Raw genomic sequence first — 25,304 nt, forward strand, 5'->3', positions numbered from 1 at the left:
AAAACGGGTCCACTAGAAATGGTACCCAAGAATTACCAAGATGACTTCAAGAGCCCTGATGTTACCAAGTATCTAGGTGTGCTGAAGGGCATCATCTGTCTCTCGGGTGATATTTGCAGGAAAAGAAAATGCTGAGAGAACTGGGATTCCCAAAGAAGATGCTGTAGAAGATATTTTCCACATTAAAGAACATTTGATCTGTTCCACCAGTACATGAACTACTAGCAGAAGTGATCATTATCAGAGCCAGTAAAAGGAAAGAAAGAAATGAGGCTTGGTTTTTAAAGTAGCCACACTGCTTCTAAGTCGAGGTGAAAGTGCTGACAGTGAATTGAACCGCATTCCAGGTGGAATCCTCCAGAGTCACCTTTCAATCATAACTGTCATCCTCAGAGAAAAAGCTTTTGTTGAAGAAAAATTTGTACAAACATTGAATAATCACATTGATATGGTAACAATTTAACAATACATTCAATAAGAACGAATGTTACCGTGGGTCATTTCTTCCCTCCTTTTTAACAACAATCTGGTATTTTCCCCAGATTTTACAAGTAATAAATCCTCACTGTAGAACATTTGAGAAAGATATAAATAAGAAAACAAAAGCAGTGCATAAGACTTTCTCTAAGCAATGGCCACTATTAATATGTTGATTCATTTCATAAATGTATATATTTATAATCACACACTCATTTGTGCTTTGGTTATATAGTTGAAATTACATTGAACGTAATGTCTTTTCTTGCTTTTTCATTTTTTTCCCTTGCTTTTTATTTAACATAAAGGTATAGGTATAAGTCAACTTTTAAATGAATACTTTTATAATTAATTTATATTTAAATTTATAATTATTAAAAATAATTGTTGAAAAATTAGCCTTTATTTCAAAGTGAGTATGGCACCTATTCAAACAAAACATTTTCTAGAAACTCATGAAAGCATTTCAAAATAATTTTTTGACAGTTCTTCCTAAATGAGATCTTGTAGGAGAGAAGTGTTTAAGAAGGATTATTAAAATATTACCAAATAGAATTAAGGTAGATTTTTATCATTCGACTTAACCTGGAAATCATCCATTGCTTCACCCTTTAGTCTTTCTATTTTTGTGCCTTAGAGAAATGTTTTACATGGCTACAAGTGCATTTTAAAATAATGTCTAATACTGCGAAGTAAGTTGAGATTTCCTCGTCCTGTGCTTAAACCTTATACTACTTATTCTGTATTTGAAAAATACAGTATAAAGAAAATATCCTTCATGCAAAAACTATTGCGGATCAGTATATTCTTGGAAGCACACGTGAAACCTCTGCGTACGTGGCAAACCACACACACAGGCACGCATTCAGTAGGAAACAGATCTCCCTCGAAATCTGAGAGGGGAAAATGTTCAAGTATCAGGCAAATTGGAGAAGTGCCACCATCTCCTGTACGCAGAAGCCTGAAGCAAATTGTACAAGTGGCATGAAGCTGATTTCAGAAAGTGAAAAAAAAAAAAAAAAAAAAAAAAAAAAAAAAAAAAAAAGCTCATGAAACCAGAGGCTTCAAATGTTTTACTAGAGAAAAACCATAGCATTACCTCCTCCTGTGGGATGATAACAATGATTTATGAAGCTGAAGTCATTTCTTGTGATTGCACTTCAGGGAGATTGGTTTCACATGATCTGCAAAGGCAGGCAAGGCGAGCTGAAGAAGAACCCCACATGTTCAATTGAGGCTTAGCTGCTGCCTCTTCAAGGGGATTCCAGAGCTCCGAGGAGGGGGAGGAAAACCTACTGCTTTCTGATGCATGCAACCCCCTTCCCCCAACCAACAAGCTCATTAGGTGGACACACGGCTCTCTTATTTTCTCTCTCCTTTTAAAAAGTATTACCACTTCTGCTGTGTGGGAGTAGAAGCTTGTTGTAAATGCGCAGCAGGATAGTAGCAAAGCCAAGATTAATTCCCTATGGATTTATATGGGGCGTTCTCACCCACGATGACTTGTACTGTTTCAAAGGTGCTTATGCTGCTGTTTTTATGGCTGGTCACTAACTTTATTCTGGCATATGGGGGTTGGCGCCATGACATGGAGTGAACATTTTATTCCTGAATTAAAGTGGATATTTGACAGTTTCTGTCAGAAAGTTCAGAGCAAAGAATTTGTGGGACAAGATTTATTGCATATTTTATATGGGACACATCTGTTTCTTTGCTAGCTTTGTTCCTTCCCTTAAAAAAATTTAAAGACGTTTCCTAAAGAAATATAATGACTGATAGAAAAAAAAAATTCGAAAGCAGAAGATAAGTATGGTCAAAAGTTGGGCGTTTAGGATCTAACTTTAAAAAAAGAAAGAAAAAAAAAACACTTGTCATTTTGATGAGGAAAAATGATTCACAGTCATGTATAAAAGCTCAGTGAAACAATGTTGTTATTGGCAATTATTTTATGGTTAGTTTAATGCCATTTATATAATGAAATTAAAAATGTAAATGCATTACCTACCACTTTCTGCATACTTGAAACAGGACTGGAGAGAATAATTTGCCTTTGATGTATTTTTAAGATTTCACCACCTCAAATGGTGGACTGAATAATAAGTCCAACTACATCAGCGTTAAACAAAATAATTACAGATATTTAAACATTTAAAATTGATATGCCTAAAGATAAACGCAGACGACTTCCAACCAAAATCCATCAATACAACGTGAAGGGTGTATATAAACTTCTCATCTAAAAACTCCCTCTATTATAAAAAGTGAACTGAGTAACAGAGATTCATGATTACATAAAGAGTGGGCTAAACCTGAAACTTTGTGTTAACAGACAGGCTACTTTTTCTTTTAACTGCAAAGAGAGAGGCTTTAATTCTATTATGAAACTGAAAATAAAACTTCCACTCTTAAATATTTTGCAAAATTAATCCTTAACTAATTTAGGTACTATGCATTCTCCTTATAAAAACATAAAACATTACAGATAAAGTCCCCCCTGAGAGCCCTCTGAATCAAACCCTCTGTCTCCCCCAACACATATAGACATAGTTATCTTCCACAGCTCAAGTACTCTTATTTTGGGATGTATCCTTCCAGAACTTCTGAGTGTCCCTGTGCAAGCATGCAAGGTTTCTCTAAGACACAGAGAAGATTTGTTAGCGTATTATGTAGACATAGTTTTAATTTACTTGAGACTGTCAAATAGTCCTCCACAATGATAGTATAATTTAATACTACTAAAGGCTGATAATTGTTGTTGTCAAACTTTTGAAATTTTGCAAATCACATAGATTTTGGTAAAAATCATTGGTTAAATATTTTGCAAATATATTTTCCCATGCTTTTGCTTGTCTATTAACTTTGTTTACAATGTTTATCATTTTTAAATTTAAATCTGAAACAGTCAAATTCACAAATACTTTCTTGTCTTTTGCTTCTTAAATCATTTGCAAGAAGGTCTTGTCTACTTCCAAGTTAATAAAGAGGTCTTGTATTTTCTTATGATACTGTTTATATTTTTGGTTTTGCTTTTGTCCTTTAGATTATTAATTATTTGAAATTGTGTGAGGCAGCTTCTTTTGTTGTTGTTGTTGGAGATGGATAAACACTGTTCGAATATCATAGATTTTCTAAGAGATAATCAGAGTATCCAAATAATGGCAGGTTGTCTTGTCCTCTCACAGGTTTAAATGAGTCATTTCTTTTTCCTTTCAGCTGCCTGGGTAAAGTTGGTCCATTCATGTTTATTTTGATTATGAATATATTTAGATTAATCCTGATATTTATTTTGTACTTTTCTTCACCAAGCTTGCTGGCTATTTACTTTTTCACCTTTTCCTAACTTTTGTTGGATTCACCAAACTGTCTTTGCTTCATTTTTCCTTTATGGGTTTGAACACGATAAAGTCTAACTTTTTGAATAATAAATACCTAAATCTTTTTTTTTTTTTTTTTGAGATGGAGTCTCGCTCTGTTGCCCAGGCTGGAGTGCAGTGGCACCATCTCGGCTCATTGCAACCTCTGTCTCCCGGGTTCAAGCAATTCTCTGCCCCAGCCTCCCAAATAGCTGGGATTACAGGCGCCCACCACCATGCCTGGCTAATTTTTGTATTTTTAGTAGAGATGGGGTTTCACCATCTTGGCCAGGCTGTTCTTGAACTCCTGACCTCGTGATCCACCTGCCTCAGCCTCCCAAAGTGCTGGGATTACAGGCATAAGCCACCACGCCTGGCTAATACTTAAATCTTAACACCCATTATACATGTGATTTTAAGGTTATCTACAGCTAATTATATCTCAGTACTCTAACCTGGAAAAATATAAGGGTGGCTTGCTTTTCGTTTCCTTCTCCTCCTAAATTCTATGGTCACATCCAATGCCTCATCCCATTTTGATATCATCTGCAATTTTATTTCCACATTATCAAATGTGAATGCTTTACATTTTATTAATAATGCTTTAACCATTATTTTATAAGTGTCATTGCTCATTATACCTTTTGCTACTCCATTTCTTCCTAGATTCATTTTCAACTTGAAGAAGTACAACTTCAAGAGAAGATCTATGAGATATCTGTAAACCCAGCATTTGGGAGGACAAGGCAGGTGAATCACCTGAGATCAGGAGTTCGAGACCAGCCTGGCCAACATGGTGAAACCCCGCCTCTACTAAAAAAAAAATTAGCCAGGTATGGTGGCACGCACCTGTAATTGCAGCTACTCAGGAGGCTGAGGCAGGAGAATCGCTTGAACCCAGGAGGTGGAGGTTGCAGTGAGCTGAGATTGCACCACTGCACTCCAGGCCTGGGTGACAGAGTGAGAGTCTGTCTCAAAAAAAAAAAAAAAAAAAATCTATGACTAGTAATCTTTCTAGGCTCTGCATTTCTCAAAAGAATTTACTTTTCTCATTTACTTTAATGACAGTTTGGTTAAATTTAGAATTCTAGGTTCTGATTTTTTTCCCCTCAGGATTTTACACTTATTACTCCATTTTTTCCCTGTATCCAGGGTTGCTGCTGAGAAGTTTCTTGTCTCTCAGCATTTTTCTAAATCCTTGATTTCTCAACGCTCATTATAAAGAATTAAGGGTGCATATATGTGTGCATTTATTTTTCATTGCCTTTGTTGGCTCTTTCAATAACAGATGCAATGTCTTTTCATTTCTGGGAAGTAATCTTGCATTATTTGAGTATTTCTTACTCTCTTAAAAATATTTCATCAACTCAAATTTTAATTTCTATATTTTCCACTGGATTCTTTTTTCATGAAGGTGTCTGTATCTTATAGTTCTCTGAGATTATAAAACACACGTTCTGAATATCTGTTCTGCCTGCGAGCATGTTTTTTCAGGTGTAAGTTCTCCTGTTTGTTGAGTTTCTTGGCTTTCCTCAGTTGTTGATTCTGGACAGTGAACCAATCTTTCTAGTTGAGTCTCACCATTGGGTACAAGAGTAGGACAATATGCTGCATCTACTCTGTCTTGGGGAGAATAGAGGAGGGCAGAATATTCCATGAGGCAGGGTATTCACTCATATCCTGAGACACTACTAACTACCCAAGGCACTGCCCTGTCTCTCCTACCCAAGAGCCCATTCATGGTCTGCCTCAAAGACAGAGAGTTTCTACTGTTATTGCCTACACCAAGGTGTGCCCAAAGAGGTCATCTCTGCAGAATGAGAAAATTCTCACAGATGCTGTCATTCCAAAAAAACTACTTAAATTTTAAAACTCAAAGTTTTAAGTTTCTTCTCACGTACATTCTATAGACAATTTTTACATGTTTTGAGCACTTTTTAAGATTTTTTTAAACCAACAAAATGCCAAAGTAGCAATTTTACTCTTATCATAAATAAGGACATGGTGGTATAATCATAACCATTTTTAAAATACCAATTTTAAAGGCACTATGTGGAAACAAAGCCCCTGAAACCTGCTATTCCAACTCATGTTGGAGGTCTAGTCACACCCATGGTACAGAATGCTTTGTGGGTAACTTTCACATTCGAAAAGTATTCTTCACAGAATGGGCTTCCCTGAACTTACAAGGCGGAAGGCATGGAGCCTGGAGCTGTAACATCCTACTGCAAAAATAGGGAAGGCCACATTGAACAGTGTGCCCCTGCCAAAAGCCATGTGCTCCCTTCTTTACAGTTCTATAAAACAGCATCTGTGACTAAATAAGATTTCATTGAAGTGCTGGAAGCCACACACAGTTGCAACATGAACTTGGGGATGGCAGCAATGCCACCACCAACAGATAGTATAATGTACCCCTGTGAAAGCAGAGAGGTGGGAAAGGAACTTTTAAAAGTCCTTGGTCATGTTATTATTAATCATGTTATTTAATAACTATGAGCACTATTTAAAAAGCAGTATGTCCCATTTCCTTCATACCACAAAAGCCAAGTCTGCCTGGGCTGGAGTATGGAGCCCAACAGCGGTTTTCAGAGGCTCAGATTCTTACATAGTCCTCTTAGTGCATGCTCACCTCGGAGTGGATAGATATCTACACGAATGTGACAGATTACACATAGATAATGCTTTAAAATTTTTTGAACATTTTCAGAAACAGTATTTTTAAATTTTATTTGCAAGGAAAAAATACTTATCAGTGGCAAGTCAGGTAGGCTCACGCTCAACATTGGTCACTTATCTCACCCATTCTGATCACTTGCTCTGCTCCCTCCACTGGCTCTTCTTCTCCAGACTCTTAAATCTATTCAGGCTCCAAGGCTCACTCTCTAGACCCTTCTCCATCTTTTAAGAGACGAGGTCTCACTCCGTCACCCAGGCTGGAGCACAGTGGTGCAATCAAGGCTCACTGGAGCCTCCAATTCCTAGGCTCAAGTGATCCTCCCAACCTCAGCCTCCTGAGTAGCTGGGACTACAGGTGTGAGCCACTGTGCCCAGCCCTCTGTTTTATAATTAGCTATAAACTCAGCTACTCTTGTTCTGCTGATGAATCTCAAATCTGTATCATCAACTCCAAACTACATTCTCAACATCAGATTTGCATTTCCCCTGCCCTGCTGAACATCCTGACATGAATAGCTGTCCAGGAATTCCGATTATTTCCTGAGTTGCCCACTATAACACAAATTTGTTCCTTTCTTTGTCTTAGTCACCTCAGTAAATAGCATCGACATTCACTAAGGTGATCAAAACCTGGGATCTGGCTTCTCCTTTTGCACAACTCCTATGTTTAAATCCAATTTCTGTCTTTTCTACTTCAAAAACATAGTCTTGAAATCCTCCACACTTTTCCATCTCAATTTCCACCAGCCGGGTCCAAGATGCTCATTTTTCATCCGAGCTACTTCAGTAACTTCCTTATCTACTCTTGCCTCTGTGCACTTATTTGTCTACACAGCAACCAGAATAATCTTTTAAAACACGAATGTTGGCCGGATGCGGTGGCTCACACCTGTAATCCCAGCACTTTGGGAGGCCTAGGTGGGTGGATCACGAAGTCAGGAGATTGAGACCATCCTGGATAACAGGGTGAAACCCCGTCTCTACTAAAAGTACAAAAAATTAGCTGGGCATGGTGGTGGCGCCTGTAGTCCCAGCTACTTGGGAGGCTGAGGCAGGAGAATGGCATGAACCCGGGAGGCAGAGCTTGCAGTGAGCCAAGACTGCGCCACTGCACTCCAGCCTGGGTGACAGAGCGAGAGTCCGTCTCAAAACAACAACAACAACAACAACAACAACAACAACAACAACAAACCATGAATGTTTCATCTTACAAATTGTTTTACGGCTTCCTGTAGAATAAAATCCAAATTCCGTCTCATGATCTTCAGGGCCCTGCCTAGGTGTCTTGCCCTAGTTCCAGCTGTCTTTGCCCATCTTAATCTCTCAGTATGCCAAGCTCTCAGCAGCCTCAGGGCTGCCAATCATGGTGTTCTTTCTGCTTACGATGTGTTTTCCTTCTATGCTTCCTGTAACTGGCTCCTTCCCAGAATTAAATGTCATCACTGTTCTACTCTCCCTACTCTTTTAAAGTAGGTTTCTTAATACCGGCCCTCTTCAGCCAAACATAAACTTTCCACAATTTGTAATTATACAATGGGTTACTTATTTGCTCTTCTGTCTCTTGTGCTTGCTAATTATAAGTTTATCTGTCTTGTTCATGACTATATAAACTATGCCTGGCACAGTATCTGTCACACTGCACTCTCAAAAATGGGCTGAATAAATTTTCTCTATTATCCTTTTCATTGCTATTCCCCTATTATATAGTTGTCGGTTTAAGATTGACTCTCCTGACTACGTTGTGAGATCTTTAAGCCAGGAGACCGTCTCTTGTCTTTGCTCGGCACAATATCTGACACATTGTGGGCCTATTCACAAAGAATGAACGGTTAAGATTAGGTACTCAGTAACCTTTTCCCCAAATTGTATTAGACCCGACATGTAAAATCAGTGTTGGAGATGTTGTTTAGAGTAAGTAGTCTAGAGAGGTCAAACAACGACATTGCTAATAATAACAGCAAATTTTGGATAAGGTCTGTTTGGATAACAAAACTCGAATGATGGAAATAGTAGTTAGAAATCACTCAAAGTGAGACTCAAGGGAGCTGACCCTCCCTCTGGATGTCAAAATCTATCAGTGACTTAGCAGTGTGGTCCGTAGAGTGTCTCTCAGAATAGTGACTCCTGACTCCTCCACATATGTCAGGAGGGCCTAACGGCTGCTTCCTTCACAAGGGTGGTGGGGAGACACACGAGGTCAAGTGTTCCACAGCCCATAGAGAGGCAGCTCTCCAAGGACAGTGCAAGACTCCCCAGGGCCCTGCTTAGCGCAGCCTGAGAGGCCACAGGCCAACAGTGAAGGTGTTGAAAGACACTGAGATCGAATTCCCTGGGGGAAAAATATTGCCCTGAGATTTAAGAAAAAAGAGGAAACAAGCCAAAAGGGTATGCTCAGAAACTGATGGAAAGAGTTAATGTCATCAGATCCAACCAAAGGAAATTAAAGGAAGATTCAGTGAAAAGAGGGCAAAAACAGAATCAAAGGATCCCAGGGAAGCACAGACCAATTTAATGAGAAACCAGGAAAGCAGCAAGAAAAACAAAGGAGTCTCTCTTCATCTATGTTGAATCCAGACTTCTTGCCATTTAATGCTAATGCTTTGCTGCATTCTTAAATCATACCCACCTAGGAGTTTACTTTGGAGTTTGTATGTAGAAACAAAGAGAGACCCATCTTCTCTTAGAACACTACATGACCCCCACACTATCTTCACAATATTTCAGGCGACTTCCAGATAGCATCTTAGCTGTGGAAATGCTATTCTCTTACGTCCTTCCCAGTTTTCCTAGTGCTGGCTCTTTCCAAAGCTGCTCATTCTTATCTCCTTCAACTACTTTTCAGATAAACAAGCTCAGAAAACACACACATTTGGCTACAACTGATGCATTCATTGTGTTCTGAAACGAAGTAGAACTAGAAGAGAATTAGAGGAGGGGATTCAGGGATGGCATGTCCTCAGGCCTGTTGCCACGTCTCCATTAGGCTCTGCATATGTGTTTATTTTTATAGCTCTCTTTCATGAATAGATTGTGTGAGGCAGAAGTCTTATTTCCAAGGTTCACTTTACTGAGCGGCCTCCAGTCACTCTTTCCAAGAAGAAAGATGGAAAATTATGGTCCAGGCAACTTTACTGTCCATCTAGAAAACCAAGGGGAATGCTGGACCTCAGCCACTCACCAGCTTAAACTGTCATTTATGAGCAACAAAATGACTGTCTTTGGGTCTTGACAGCATTATCTTGGGCAGAGTTTGTGGCGGTAAGGCCCAGCTAATCACATTTGTCTAATTTTACATTCCCATCACTTTCACAAATGGATTATTACTTACTATTCATTTAAATAAAACAACGATCAAGGAATCTTGTCCTTTTAGATGGAAATCATAACATATAAGAAAATAGCATTAGTTTTCATGTTTGTACCACTATCTAACGAAAGAGTTATAATCATTTCACATTATTGTCTTGTTCATCTTTTTAATGATCCAATGAAGAAGAAAGGATATACAGGCCGGGCGCGGTAGCTCATGCCTATAATCCCAGTACTTTGGGAGGCCGAGGCGGGCAGATCACAGGTCAGGAGATCAAGACCATCCTGGCTAACACGGTGAAACCCCGTCTCTACTAACAACACAAAAAATTAGCCAGGTGTGGTGGCGGGTGCCTGTAGTCCCAGCTACTTGGGAGGCTGAGGCAAGAGAATGGTGTGAACCCGGGAGGCGGAGCTTGCAGTGAATGAGTGAATGGAGATCGTCCATTGCACTCCAGCCTGGGCGACCGAGCAAGACTCTGTCTCAAAAAAAAAAAAAAAAAAAAAAAAAAGGGAAGGACATACAGATTGCTGGCTCTCCTTTACAGCAGAGGTCCAGAATGATGTGACTAACTTAAGAACAGGAAGTGAAAGAGGTATGGATAAAGAAAAACATGGTTTATTCACATAACTGAATAATGTATAGTGGTTAAAAGTAATTAGACCCAGACCAGGTGTGGTGGCTCACACCTATAATCCCAGCACTTTGGAAGCCAAGGCAGGCGGGTCACTTGAGGTTGGGAGTTTGAAACCAGCCTGACCAACATGGTGAAATACAAAAATTAGCTAGCGTGGTAGCAGGCACCTGTAATCCCAGCTGCTTGGGAGGCTGAAGCAGGAGAATCACTTGAACCCAGGAGGCAGAGGTTGCAGTGAGCCGAGATTGCACCACCGCACTCCAACCTGGGCGACAGAGCGACACTCTGTCTCAAAAAAAAAAAAAAAAAAAAAAAGTAATCAGATCCATATGTATCAACATGAATAGATATTAAAAATTAGGATGCAGAATAAGCCCAATATGGTTCATCCTTTCTATAGTGCAGAATGTCAGAATTTCTTCTTAATTTGGTAAATTTTGATCACTCCAAGTCATACAAAGGGAAATTCCATTTTCCAAATTAATGAAGCTAATTGAAACGTGATTTTGTAATTCTTTATTATTTAACATGTTTTTGTTCTCACTGGGTTTTTGTAACAGTGAATAGAGTCTAGCTTGGCTGTAAGAGCTAACAATTTGGATAACAGTGCTGCTTTACATCTATTGCACTCTGCAGAGGATGATTCAAAAAAGAGGCTACTCATCTCCCCTGAGGATGAAAGATAAACATTTGCGGTTAAAATATTGTCACGACTCAGACAAAAGGCAGGATTTAGCCCTACCACTTGGCTCATGTTCCCTCCTAACCAAATCATAATTTTTTAGTAACCTAATAAAAGTACTGGGAATAGAAAGCATGCATCCCGACTACTAGAAATATTGATACAACAAAGGAACACATTAGTAGTTTCAACTTCTTTTACTTAAGGATTTCAGAATTCCTCCCAGTGAACAGGGAGATTGGTAGGTAAAATACAGTATTTCCTGGTAGATGACCTAAGAAAAAACTCTTTATCTGCTGGTACCTATATACATTTGCTTCACATCAAATATTTTGTCATCCCCTAGAGGGAAAGACACTGGTAGATGGCAAGAATGCTAATATTTGCTTACTTGGAGCAAGAGCAGGCTATTTGGTCACAGACTCAAAATGCAATGTGCAAGAACTCAGAAATTGCATAGCAAAACTCCAGCCCAAATGAAGCAAAATGTCCTTGTCTGCTTCCTCAAGGTCTACTTTAGTTAATACTGATGTAACTAGAGAAATACCCAATAACAAAAATTTGTCAGCAATATCTAATCTAAGATGGCACAACAATTTATGAGACCAAGTTATTCTTCTTACTAAGTTACAAACACGCAAAAGTTCTGTCAAGCTTACAGCTCTTTAGACGCACGCAACCAGGAGGACCAGAGAGGCCATCTTCTACTTCCAGCTGCTAGTGTTTCTAGCTGGTGAATAACACAGGTCCCCAGGATAGGAGGGTGAAGGACAGTTTTCAAAGATTGAAATATTTCCTCCAATTTACATTAAAATTAATATTAAGGACTCTCTATGTGGCTGCTGGAGTAGAACGGTGGGAATAAAATCAACAGCCCATGCCTTCCTTTGAGGCCAGTTTCCTAAAATTGGTGCTCTGTGCCTATACCACATTAGCTGAAAGCATATGGATGCAATCACATTCCAAGATACCTTATTTGGTGTTGGTATGGACTTGGCATATTGTCTCAGCTTACAAAAGCAATAAGGATTCTCTGACTCCTGCCAATCCATGTAAATCACTCTTATCTGTTTAAAGGGTGAGATTCGTGAGTGACGAAAATAGTCACAACTATTTTGTTACCGGCATATATAACCATGGTCTGTATCTAGATAGAACTCTCCAAGGTGTGAGACCTCAGTAGTGGGAAGGGAGACAAGATTTAGACAAACACCCACACAGAAATGAGGGGGGACGCATTTGTCCCACGTGGCAGAGTTAGGAGATACTGAATCCAAATTTTGTCCTTATGTAGAGACCTTACGCTGGTTGAGAAAGCAAAATAACTAAATAAGGATTACTTTTATCTGCAACTCATTTTAATGTCTTCTTTTATTTTTAAAAGCGAATGGACTGGTGAAGGGAAATTCACTTCTCTGAACTGTAATACAGGATCATCCCACATTCAGGCTATCCAAAATTTGGGGGATCTGGAAGGCCAAAGACCAAAAATAAAATAAAGTAAAAAAAAAAAAAAAAAAGTAAATAAAATTACTTGATATGAACTAATAAGTGACAGGAGATTAAAATCTTTTAATTCTTGTGTCTGGCCATATAATTGAGTGCCACTGACCATTAGATAAAGACAGATTTTTAAAAATAATCATCCCTATTGTAAAGGATAGTCACTCCTGACTCATTGTCTTCTATTCTTCATTAGTTTGTTGATTGTTTTTCCCCAGATCACATTTTTAGAGTTGTTCTTTTGGTGAGATAGTGGTTGAAATAGTTTAATTTTCCCTTTTAACTCCTGTTTTCACCTCTAGATGAATCTCCTTTTAGGATGGAATTTCATTCCATTTATGATCTAAATGAGGAGGAACTCCTTTAAATGCTCTTTTCTTTTTTGGACAGATTCAACCTGTATTTCACTGAGTACCACTGCATCGTAAGTAGAGAGGATACTATAAATAAAGTGAGTGAAATAGACATCTTCCCTCTCGTATCTGCTAAGTAATTTCTCAAATATTTAAAAATTCAGAGAAGTGCCACAGAGGTAACAGAAAGAGGGGCAGTTACATTATTAAGAGTAGAAACCTAATTTTCCCAGGAGTAATGTGTAAGAAAAGCCCTCCCTATCTGAGGAGACGCTGTCGTCATACGAACTCAGATATGAAGAAAGGTGGAGATCAATTAGGGGTGGGAGCAGCAAGGGCCCTGGGGAGTGTTCAAACAGTGCAAAAACATCTAAAGATGGGATGAAGTGTAACCTTTCAGATCTGGAGGGCAGGATCCAAGCCACCAAGAAGTCTAGTGGTTTGTACCCTCTAAATACCCCTCACCACTATAATCTCCCGCCACTTACTCAACCACTTTAGTCCAAGGCACCAAACCCCCATGCTGGATTCTTAACCTGTCCTCACTAAGGTCCTCCTTTAAGTCACATAGATCTAGCCCATCTGAGTTCAATTTCCTCCTTTGTAAATGGAGATAATAATAGTGCTCTCCTCAAGGGTTGTTTTTTCAATGAGAAGCAAGATATTACATAATAACAAACTTGGCTGAGTATTTAATAAACGTTAGTTAATATTATTTTTACCTTTTTTTTGAGACAGGGTCTCGCTGTGTCGCCCAGGCTGGAGTGCAGTGGTGCAATCTCAGCTACTGCAACCTCCACCTCCTGGATTCAAGTGATTCTCCTGCCTCAGCCTCCCGAGTAGCTGGGAATACAGGCACCCGGCTAATACTATTGTTAATAACGTAACGCATATATCATGGAAGCTTGGGAAGTTTTTATAAAATAGGTGGGGCTCGATGGCAGTTTTGAAGGGTATTTGTTGCTTGCCTAGAACACAGGAAGTGGAGCTGGCAGTCCAAGCTCAAGGAGCCCCAGGAGCCAGGGCTTGCAGAGGCTGCAGGGGAGGAAAGTGTGTGAGGGGTGGGAAGGCTGGTATTGCATAGGTCCAGGAAGGCAATCATGAGACTACCTAGACTGCAGGAAAAATCTTTTGTGGGAATAGTAAGCTTGGACAAGTGGACTAGAGACTATGAAGATAACCTCTCACAGACTGACACAAATAATCCGCTCATGCAAATAATCTCAAAGAATTCAGCCTTTTTTTTTTTCTCTCCTAACTTCTGATTCTTAAGGATGAAGAATGTGGGTGGGGATTCTTGTTCCCAGTGTCAGTAAGTAAAATCTTTTGGTGGGGAAGTATTTTGAATACTTGCAAGGAAAGTTCAATGCTCTCCAAAGTGGAGGTACAAACTGGCACCAGGGATTTCTGTGTACCTACCTAAAAATACAGGGCATTAATCTACAGCCAATGTGAACTTCTGTAACTCTTTAAAACATCATCATTTCTGAGGGACTTCAGACTCTGTTCCATAAGTCAGCACCAGACCAACAATATAGAGTTCCTGCGACCACTTATGATTTGAAACACAAACTCAGGCTTTGAATGTTTTAAAAACATCCATATAACTATGGGTTGTTTAAAAATAGCTATAACCCAAAGAGTTTATTTCCAACATCTGACATGAATGCATTTCGCAGCAATTTGTTATGCAAATAATGGCAGCAGAGAAGACATATGAAAAAACACTGACCCTTCTCAAAGCCCAGTGGATGTAATGCTTTTATTAATTCTGAATTCCAAGTCTAGGGGTTGTTGGTCTGTCTGTGGTGTATAAAATAAAATACTATATGCCTGCCTCAACTTTTCTTCTGATGAAGCTGTAATTTGCAAAGGAACTATTGTTCCTGTATGGCTTCCCAAATTTTCCTTCACAGACAACTGTGCTTCGGTGTGGAGAGGGGTTTCAGTGTATTGCCTGTGGAGATGATGCTGTAAGTATTTTCAAAGCAGAGGGGGCCGGGTGCGTGGCTCATGCCTATAATCCCAGCACTTTGGGAGGCTGAGGCGGGCAGATCACGAAGTCAGGAGATCGAGATCATGTTGGTCAACATGGTGAAACCCCGTCTCTACTAAAATACAAAAAATTAGCCAGACGTGGTGGCATGTGCCTGTAATCCCAGCTACTTGGGAGGCTGAGGCAGGGGAATCGCTTGAACCCAGGAGGTGGTGGTTGCAGTGAGCCGAGATCGCGCCACTGCACTCCAGCCAGCAGAGGGAAGAGCTTTTTGAGATGGAGACTCAGGTAGTGTTTGGAATTGCCGGTAATTCAAGGCCTGATGATATGGAGGCTATTTGCTGAAGCTTCTATTTCAACTCTCCTTTATGACCCCAGGTTACCTAAATATGTTGCTTTCTAATGTTTTTTGTGAGAGGTGGGAGGTAGGGTAAACATCAGTCTTAGATTTGTCAATGGGAGAAAAGCAAGGGACAGACTTTTTTTGCCACAATTTTGTCCTTCTTCTAAAGTGTTAGCTCCTTCTAAAGTGTTACAACTCCTCCTCTCTCCCCTCCTCCTCTGCGCTGCTCTTCTCCACCGCCATCACTCCCAGCAGTTGTTTATTAAATGCCCACTGCATGCTAGCGTTCTAATTTCTTCTTGTCTCTAATGGTCATATTTTAGGATGTCATTCCTCTACCGACTGCTACCACTTCTAGAGTAATCCTAACCTGTAATTCTTTTCTTAGAGGATAAGTAGAAAATACATAATGGGGGGTTGGGGGGAAATGGATTTGATCTTCAATTAGTGTAACTGATAGGGAGGAAAGGGCTTGGGTTAAGGGAATGTGCTGTGAAACAGCAGCTGTTTTATAAGGGACTCACCTGGAGAAGTGGGGTGTATCCTCTGTTGATAAGGGAGAAGACCCACAGAAAGCCAACTAGCATCAAAACAGCCCCAGGAGCCAAGCACAGAGGAAGTGAGTCTTCTGACTCCCATCATCCAATAAGCCCCGAAATTAGTCCCTACAGGAGATGCGCAACATCCAAGGGAGCAGTCACTCACTCAAGTTCCTGACCCAAAAGTGTGATGGACTTTGTTTTATGGTTTAATGGACTTTTAGCTGAGTTAAAAGGGTTAACAAGTCTGAACATTTCTCTGCAACCTGATGAGATATCCAAGCGTCTTTTTCTCTGAAGGTCTCCATTGAAAATACCACTTACAAGTAACTTCTATGAAGAAAACCTATATGAAAATACCAGAGATGAACCAGCTGCTTTTTCCCCCTGAACTCTTAGCAAATGATCTAAGGGTTTAAACATATTAAAGGCCTCAATTTCAACTTCTGGAATCAATAGGGCAAACGAATGTGGGCATATTCATTTAAGCATGAATTTGCTGACTCCATTCTTACTCTCTTGGGTTCCTCCATAAGCCCAGACCTTACACTAAAAGGCAGCTACTTCTCACGCTGCAGCAGGATTTTGAGAACCATCACTCTTTGCCATCTTCACCCTGATCCTTCTCATCTTTTTTCTAATTCTCAGAACCTCCTGGCATTTGTTTCTAATTCACTTGTTTCCTTTCACCAACTCGGGTTAGTTGAGCCCGGACCCGAGCATGCCTGTTTTGTCATACCCTGATGAAAAGCAAATTAAATTCTTGGATGGTAAACTCTCTTTTCTTAAACTTCTGTCTGGTTCTTCAGCAAAAAATTAAAAGTTATATTTATATTAACATCAACCTAGATATTGAATCCATCTCAGAATCCTACATCCCTTGACCAACAAGCTGATAAAGCTGCCTAACTCATCTCAGTCAACCTCTTCCTCTCACATGGTGTGTGGAATAGAACTTGGTCTCCCTTGGGCTTCAGTAGTAGCAAATTGAGGAAGTAAGATCTTAATTACATATAAATGTATTTCCACCCTGTGTTAGCTCTGTTCCCTTGCCCTTTCATTTCAAGCTACCTCAAGGAGGAAAAAATCAGATAAAACACAAACAAAAGACAGAAAACAGAAGCCCACACGCTAAATGAAGACTGTTAATAGTTCCTCCAAACAAAGAATCCCACTGCCATCACCCAAGCTCTGTTCATCTAGTTCTTCCTTTCTCCAAATGTGGGTGAAACTCATCTCCCTTTTAGTCCTCTCTTACTCCCACCGTTATTATTTTCAGCCATTTTTTCCCCCAAGAAAAGACAGCAGCATCACAAAGTGAGAAAGTAAAGGTAGGTAACCTAGGTAGCACCTTTCTTTGAACAAATACTTTTCCATCTTTTTCTTATTTCAACTGATCTTGAAAACAGAATCACTGTTTAAAGGGGAGAAGCCCTAGTTACCTCTGATCACCTTGGTTAATTTTAGAACGGGTGCTTCCTACTCACCACACAGAGAAATCTAAGGCTTTTATTCATTTAAACCCTTCAAAATGCTAACATTATGAAACCAAAAACTTTTAAAAGTTTTGCCATTCCCAAACTGCCATGCGGTTGGCTTTGTGGCTTTGGACACTCTCAGAGGGAAGGCATCACCTTTGTTAAGAGTTTGTGAATTCGAATTAGTTTGGGTTTGTTTGGAAGCAGAGCAACATCAGAAAATCAGACCCTTTCTTCCTAAAAGCACAAGGCTGCTAGTGAGCAGGCCCAGGATTCGGAAGAGCTGGAGGAGAGGGCAGGGCACAGGAATGTCACCCAGCCCGGCTGGGATATGTGTCAGGCCTGACCACATAACCACAGATACTCATGAGCAAGGCAAAGCAGACTATTCAGATAAAACGAAAACTGATTTTAAATAAGAGGCATCCCTTATTTTGTTTATTATTTCTTCTAAATCGTGGCTCTAAAAAAATAAACTGAGAATTATTTTCCTCTTCCAAACTGAAATATCTTTTTCTTCCTGGCTCAGACCACCAACCAGGTTTCTGCCACCGGAAGTGGGGAAAATACTGGATATCCTTTTGAGGAAGCCTGATCAGATGCCCTATTATCCCAGTTTCCAAACCAAAGACGCTTGGAGATGAAGACACATTTTTTTGGTGTGCGTTCCAAGTTGCAACCTCAAAAACTTGGCAGTTTTCTCACCATGGACTGTGATTTCCATGATGTGATGGTTTGGAAGGGTTTCTTTTCAAATAGATGTTATGGGTAATTCCAAGGGAATTCTATTGCAATCCCCCTGAGTTGACAACCTTTCCTTCGTAAGTGTAACTTTGGTGTTCAAATGACCTTGGGACACAGACGAGGAAGATTCTCAGTGGTAAATGTCTGTGTGGTACAAAATGGGAAGGCAGAAAAAGTGAAGCTTGTAAAGTCATGAAAATAAGAACCAAAGAGCTTTTCATGCATTATCTTTCACGCTGTTCTTCTTTTTCTTTCTTTCTTTCTTTTTTTTTTTTTTTGAGACAGCTTCTCACTCTGTTACCCAGGCCGGAGTGCAGTGGCATGATCGTGGCTCGCTGCAGCCTCAATCTTCTGGGCTCACGTGTTGCTCCCACCTCGGCCTCTCTGTACCTGGGACTATAGGTGCATGCTACTATGCCCAGCTAATTTTTAAAAATCTTTTTGTAGGATGTGGCCTCCCTATGTTGCCCAGGCTGGTCTTGAACTCCTGACCTCAAGGGATCCTCCCACGTTAGCCCCCAAAGTCCTGGGATTACAGGTGTGAGCCACTGCACCTGGCCTACATTGTTCTTTTAATTTACTTTTATTTAGGAGGACAGTACAGTTCACATTTTCTCCTTTTTCACAGGTTCTATTTAGTGTCATTTATAGTAACAGTAATTCATATTCTAACTTAGCTTTACCTCAGCAACTCTTTCTCCCCTTACTTTTAGTCTCAGTACTACAAATGCCTGCATGCTTTCTCCCCAGAACAGAGGGCTTCATATTTTTCTCCCTAAGCTGTACATGTCTTACAAACTTGTAAAATGAATGTAAATGAATATAAAACTTTCCCCTTGTTCGGTGAAGAACAAGATACACCCATGGCTTGAGCATACATCTCCCTCAGTCTCTTTGTCTGTTTTTTCTTTTTTAGAATGCAAAGTATTTTATTTTTAAACTTTCAAAATCTAAAACCAAGCTAGCCTATATTAAATAATATCGTTTCCGAAGCTGAACGTGCGCACTCGGAGCCCAGTTTTCCACTTGAAATACAAGCACAACTTCCTGACGCTCCTCGGTGGGAACACTACTGTTCGACGACCTCCGATTAGATGAACTGATCCATCTCAGTGGGTAACATCCTTTATTTTTTCCTTGGTAAGGGTTTCAAAATTCTAAAATAGGGCCGGGCGCGGTGGCTCAAGCCTGTAATCCCAGCACTTTGGGAGGCCAAGACGGGCGGATCACGAGGTCAGGAGATCGAGATCATCCTGGCTAACACGGTGAAACCCCGTCTCTACTAAAAAATACAAAAAACTAGCCGGGCGTGGTGGCGGGCGCCTGTAGTCCCAGCTACTCGGGAGGCTGAGGCAGGAGAATGGCGTAAACCCGGGAGGCGAAGCTTGCAGTGAGCCGAGATTCGGCCACTGCACTCCAGCCTGGGTGACAGAGCAAGACTCCGTCTCAAAAAAAAAAAAAATTCTAAAATAGTTGCTTTTTTTTTTTTTAGTTTTACACTGACAATTTCATTCCAAATGTCTCCTGGGAGACACAGACCATGTACAGGAGTCCATCTTCATCCTTCTCACTCTCCTACACCTCCGAGACTGGTGTGGAAACGCTCACCACGCTGTGTCTGTTCGCCACCAGGAGGAAGGCTTGATTAGCGCTGAGCTGTAAGCGCCTCCTAATGATCCTGATGAGCTCACTCAGGTTGATGTGGTCAGGTACAAGGAACAGCACTTTATCCAGGGCAGGAAGCTGCTTCTCGAACCCTTGCATGGTTCTGTTACCACCGGGATTTTGGGTGGATGCTGCTCTCGGAGAAGTCGGACTTCTACTCTTTGTTCGAAGGTGCGGTGCAGCCTGAAGGTCTTCTCTGATGTCATGGTGCAGGGATCTGGGTGGCGGTGGTGACATAAGGGTCTGGCGGCTCCCGGGGGTGGCAGTGCAGGGATCTGGGTGGCTCTGGTGACATAAGGGTTCTGGCGGCTCCCGGGGGTGACAGTGCAGGGATCTGGGTGGTGGCGGTGGTGATGTAAGGGTTCTGGCGGCTCCCGGGGGTGACGGTGCAGGGATCTGGGTGGCGGTGGTGACATAAGGGTCTGGCGGCTCCCGGGGGTGGCAGTGCAGGGATCTGGGTGGCTCTGGTGACATAAGGGTTCTGGCGGCTCCCGGGGGTGACAGTGCAGGGATCTGGGTGGTGGCGGTGGTGCCATAAGGGTTCTGGCGGCTCCCGGGGGTGGCAGCAGCAGTGACTCTAACTCTGGCGACAGTGACTTCTCTTGTCTCCCTCAGTTTCTTTACTATACGCTTGATCCATCAGAAAGTCTCAAGGCTCTATGCACCTCAGCAATCCCAGTGATAAGGCAAGGGGTTCATGGACTGAGTCCTGAAGCCCTCTTGTGTTTAGAGATTGGGAAGATGAAGAACCAGCCTAGGAGATGGAGAAATGCCCACGAAGTAGAGAAAAGACAAAAGAGGGTTAGGGCCTAAAGCAAGGAAAAGGAGTTTTCAACCCCTCATTTGATCAGCTATATCTAATGCTCCTGAAAGGCAGAGTAAGATTTTGTGTCAGACATAGAGGGTCTTTGAGACTAGAACAGTGTCTGATTCTTTTTTTCCACAGAGTCTCACATATAGTAGATAACTTATAAATGCTGAATGAACAACTGAAAAAGAATAGTAGTGATCGGTCACAGAGAATGGGATGTGCTCTCTGTTAATTCCCTGCCCATCAACAGATGCCCATCCTAGGGCAAAATGGGAGAAAGATTGTCACTTCCACAGTCCTCCTGCTGGAAGGATCCCAAGTGCTGTTGCCTCATTTATGTAGCACGATCCAGAGACACTTCCAGTCTGAAGAACTTCAAAGGTTTTAGGAGGCTGAGGTGGAGGGCTCAGGGAGGAACGAAGACAAGAGGAAAAGGGATGAATAACCACAATAAAAGGCCGGCACGTTCACAACGATGCTGGGCAAAGACAATGATTCCTGAATATGAAGGAATCTGGAGAGCGAGTCACAGGAAACCAAAAACATAAGGGGGTGGAGGAGACGCTGAGAGCAAACAGAAAGCTATGAAAGAAGGCAGAGGCTCAAACCGAGGTAAGAGAGAAAAAATTAAAAGCAGAAGGGGGGAAAGAAAAGAAATCAGAGGAGGTGATGCCAACGTATGGAAAAAGAGCAAAGGCAACACAGGGCCATTGCCTTATGCTGAGGACTGAGCGACTGGTGCCTGATCTCTGTGCATCTCAAGAGGAGACGAATGGCAGATTGAGGGGAGCCTCTCTGCATTTTGGATCCAAGAGGAACACATACCAGGCGCGGTGAAATGCTCAAGTAAACACAAACAGCAGCAGCCGCGGGGTTACCAGTGACCTGACTGCAAGCTCTGTCCTCTCCTGGCCTCCAGCCTGAGTGTACAACACACACGCCCGCTTAAAGGGGGAGGGCAAAAATCTCCTGCAACTGGGTGACCTCTGTTGTCAGCATTTGGCTAATTAAGGAAAGATATTACCCTACAGATCTCTATGCCTTGGTCCTACTTCCTGCTCGTTAAAAAATGGTTTAATGAGAAAAAAATAAACGGAACAGAATCCAAATTACTATTTTTTCTCCCAAATGAGCTGAATGGTGGTGGCTTTTGCCAAAACGCTTGAACAATAGGATTGTGACACGAAGACTGAAATCTAAACAACATGAAGAAATCTCGAGAGCCAAGCAGTCCCCATTATCTCATGCTTGCACGATGATAGTCCAGAAGATGAGGGATGAGTCTCCATTTGTGCAAGCAGAGCAGCAGTCCAAGGCCCTGACACAGCCACTAATTGCCCATCTACTTGTTTACACAGCCCAGAGATGGTGACTGGACAAACAGTTCATTTCCTTTGAAACGGGACCAAACTGGGAGGAGCCTGTCACATGGGACAGAGGAGGTCTAGGAAGAACTCTCATGGGAAAGTGCCTCCAGATCAAAGCCAAGGACCGGCAAGCCAAGCAAAGATGGGTTCAAGTGGCTGGCTTCCCATAGGCAGCTTCAGGTCTACCGCGTTCTGCGCCCTGCCCACCCACTCCCAGCAGAACTGGAACCCCTCTCCCCGAGGACAGGACATTTTGAGCCACTCACATGAAAGTCTCAACCGGCCAGGCACGGTGGCTCACACCTATAATCCCAGCACTTTGCCAGGCCGAGGCGGGCGGATCATGAGGGCAGGAGATCGAGACCATCCTGGCTAACGTGGTGAAAGCCCGTCTCTACTAAAAATACAAAAAATTAGCTGGGCAGAGTGGCGGGCGCCTGTAGTCCCAGCTACTTGGGAGGCTGAGGCAGGAGAATGGTGTGAACCCGAGAGGCGGAGCTTGCAGTGAGCGGAGATCGTGCCACTGCACTCCAGCCTGGGCGACAGAGCGAGACTCCGTCTCAATAAAATAAAATAAAAAATAAAAGCCTCAACCAGGGAGCATCAGCACCAACCCAACCTCCAGGCCTTGGCAGTGAGGACAATCATGTTCAGGTGAACTTCTAGCCCTTTTGGACTTCACTGGATGCTTGGCATTTGCTACACTGGTTCCCATGTTAGTGTTCTCCTTGTCTCGTAGATTGGACTGTAAACAACTTGAGCACAAGGGACTTGAAGCGCCTGGGTTCCACAGCAGGACTCTTTACATGTGAAGAGCCATTAGCCAGGAAATGCTTATGGTTGTTAATGATGATGAGCTACTCCAAGCATAGTTTCTTTTATTTGCCTACGTCAGAAGCTTGGCTTCTTGAGACAAGAGACTCAGACTTCTCATTTATACTCCTGGCAGGCTGTGGAAATCAATAACGGCTCGCACCCATCAGTGTCCTGGAAGTAGGACTGAGAGAGAAGATTCTCTTGAGAACCTATTTCTCCTCAAAATAAGATTAGGTTTTAAAAAAAATCAGCTGCCCTACTGCTTAGCTCACAGGTGTGGCGCTAATGGCAGCAGCTCAGTCATGAAGTGGGAAAGAACAATTTTAAAAATCCTTGTTAATTTGCTTATAATTATCCAGAACTAACGACAGGTACACTGAAGAACTGTATACTTAATGGGAGGGAGACCTACATTGCTAAGTCAGTAAGACCAATTTCCGATTTTTCCCTGTGAGCATTTGCAGAGCCACATATTAGCCACTTGAGAAACTAAGTAGAATGAATCCTGCCCGGGAGCAGAACTGCAGCCCCGAAATCCAAAGCGGAATGGGGTGGGGGCAGCTTGAGGTCTCTGGGCGAAACTCGGCACTCCCAGTCCAGGGCGCTGTTCACCCATTAACGTGGCCTCCTCTTGCCACTGCTGTGTTTTAGCCCTTAGTGAGCATCTGTGTGGTTTCGATTTAACCAGACCGAAGGGGCTGTGGTGGTGAGAGGGCAGAGGAAGCTGGAGGAAGAAATGGCTTTTCTTCTGGACAGGACTGAGGACTAAGTCACTTCCAGGATGATCATATTCTCAGGACGAGCCATGCTATCATATTATTTGAATATCTAGCTCCAGGCAGCTCTATTTTTCCCATCTCACTACCAGAAGATTGTAATCACCTGGTATCAGCACATTCAAGATACTACCGAAGACTTAACAGCATGGCTAAAACCTCTCATCTCTGCACATAACTGCGTACAAATGACTAAAACCACTTTGCTTCAAAAACAGAGTAGCTGTGTGAAAGGCATTTTAGAGCGCGCGGGATTCCACACACAGGCAAGTTCCAGGGATCTCAGAAGCTAGGCTGTTTCGTTCAGCGCCCAGGAGGCAAAGATCCCAGGGAAAGGCAGTCGTGTGGGCACGAGGTGGTCCTTGGATGATTAGCGCAGGTGTCCAGGAGGGAGGGGAAGGTATGGAAACGGTACAAACATGACAGAAAGCTGTGCCAGTGGGTCACCATGCCCCATTTGTACAGAACATTGAGTGGACTGTAACTGTGGACAACTGAAATACCGAAAAGAAAACGTGCGCACGCTGGTTCCATTCTAAACAGTGGTTGAAATAGTTGTTTAAAGAAGAACAGATAATGGCTCATTCCACCCTCCCCAGTCTTTGGAAGATAGACACAGGAGTGTCACACAGAACAAAAGTTTGTATTACACAGAAAGAGGGACTTACATGCAGAAACAAAATTTAAAAACAAACAAACCACCGGCATTTATCACCATTTATCCAGCCAGTGGTTTTCTTTATCCCCTTGGCTATTGCTTTAGACATTTTTGCTTGGAACTTCTCCCCCCCTTTTTCTGACAGCTCATTGATCTTGGCTTGGAGCATCACAGTTCGTGGGAAACAATACAGGCTACTTTTCTAGCTTATTCCTTCTTAGATGCCTCTTGGATGTTGTCCATTTAATATGTTTGAGAAATACAGAGAGACAAACACATAGTGTTTTAATCTCAGAGTATATGCAGTGTGTCCCTGGAGAAGTCTCATAGATCCAAGGGAATCATTTCATTGAAGTAAGGCTTGTATTTCAAATTGATCCACCTGGAACATGTAATCAAAACTCATGAACTTTAATATAAATTCCAGATTCTGGTCTCTCATCTATATTTTTGGGAACATAACATTGGTAGATAAACTAATTGAAAAAAAATTATTTTCAATGTGATTTAGAAATGGCTTTTAACTATTTCTACATTCCATCGCTCCATCTCAGAAGAAGCGGAGTAGAAAACTGCAGCAGATGGGACTTTAGATTAAAGTCCTAGGAAGTACATTCTGGCTGAGGTGATGGTTCTTGTGTGCTACACTAGGCGTGTAACATGTGGAACTGGGTTCGTGAGGCTCCTATTTATGAAGCTGTATATTTTCTTCTGTGTAGTAACACAGACAGTGATTAAGGAGAATGAGAAAATCCTGTTTCCTGGAAATACCATCCATCCTGGAGGAGTTATAAGAACCAGAAGAGATTTGTATTTTGCTGTTTATCTGACGCTTGAAGATGATACCAATCCATTTTCCTAGGGCAAGCACAAATGGTCAGTTTTATAAATCTTGATGGACTAAGTCAAGTAAAAGCCAGAGCCTACTAGTTAAGAGTCCAGAGATCAAGAGACACAAATCTGAGGAACAATCAATTAGACACCGTGGTAGCTCGTCTCCGAGATGTCCATCATCAGCTTTTTCCTTCCCTGCATGTTTGTGCTGTCCTCTAGTTGAGAGGTGGTGTCTATTGCTTCACTCCCTTAAAACCGGGCTGGACTGTGACTTCTCCGAACA

The 25,304-nt window shown here is 41.8% G+C and overlaps 1 protein-coding gene and 1 pseudogene across 2 annotated transcripts in view; both read right to left on the reverse strand.

Annotated features, from left to right (window-relative positions):
* The window catches only part of FMN1 (formin 1), a 378,430-nt gene that overhangs the window by 41,407 nt on the left and 311,719 nt on the right, over window positions 1-25,304 (reverse strand). The gene's annotated exons all lie outside the window — the stretch shown is intronic.
* On the reverse strand, window positions 19,486-20,433 carry LOC144329834 (microtubule-associated protein 1 light chain 3 beta 2 pseudogene; annotated as a pseudogene).

Source organism: Macaca mulatta, chromosome 7, assembly GCF_049350105.2.
Source record: "Macaca mulatta isolate MMU2019108-1 chromosome 7, T2T-MMU8v2.0, whole genome shotgun sequence".
NCBI classification, from domain to species: Eukaryota; Metazoa; Chordata; class Mammalia; order Primates; family Cercopithecidae; genus Macaca; species Macaca mulatta.